Raw genomic sequence first — 873 nt, 5'->3', positions numbered from 1 at the left:
TCTGAGCAGCTTCTGCTGCCAGGAGCGAGCGTGGAGGAAAAACAAGAGAAGGTGATGCCGAGGGGAACGCTGGGCAGCTGCTCAGCTCTCCTCGGGCAGCAGCGTGGAGCGATCTTGCAGGAGAAAAGACGGAAACACCACGACAGAGCTGGTAGATTATTTTTTTGGGGGGAAAAAACACTGGCAGCTCCCTGGGCCGGGAGGCCGGCCTCGGTGCCAGACAGGAAGGCGGCTGACGTGGACGTGGGGGTTATGAATGGCCAGGCGTGCCCGCCGCAGCCGGCTCGGCCCTCCTTCGCCCCACACGCTCCCAGCCCTGCCTCAGGTAAGCACGGGGACAGACCTTCATTTCTCGTATCATAAAACAATACCAAAGAGCAGTCGAAAAACCTCATCCCGGGAAGGCGAGCTCTCTCGGTTGTTGCCAGACTGGTTCCAGAGGCGCAGAAACTGGCTGTCATTAGTGCCAGGCCAGCCCTGCCTGCTGTAATTGGTCTGGGTCTTGCTCTCCCTATTAAAATCTCTCCTTTGATCATAGAAAACCAGGATCATCTTGTGCTGAGAAACTGAGCTAGTGCAGAATGGCCGTGGGAAGGTATTTGTGAAAGGAAGGGGGGGGGGAAATTATGGGAAAAATGTGCGTGTGCGTCCCTCTTTGCTTTTTTTTGTTTGTCTATTTTGAAGCCACTTTGCTTCTCGGGCGTGCTCTGCAAATTCCCTTTTTCCTTGAAGCTCTCAGTGCATCTCATAGATTGTGGCTGCTTTATCAGACCGGCACGGGTGGTTTCCTATTGGAAACTCTGGCCTGAGCGATGGCCTTAGTGGTGACTTAAGGACACACTGAGAATGGCTCGGGGGGGTTGGGGGGGAAGG

This window comes from Athene cunicularia (genome assembly GCF_003259725.1).
Source record: "Athene cunicularia isolate RWA chromosome 28 unlocalized genomic scaffold, athCun1 chr28_part2, whole genome shotgun sequence".
Lineage (NCBI taxonomy): Eukaryota > Metazoa > Chordata > Aves > Strigiformes > Strigidae > Athene > Athene cunicularia.
The sequence above is the reverse complement of the archived record's forward strand: the minus strand, read 5'-3'. Positions refer to the sequence as shown.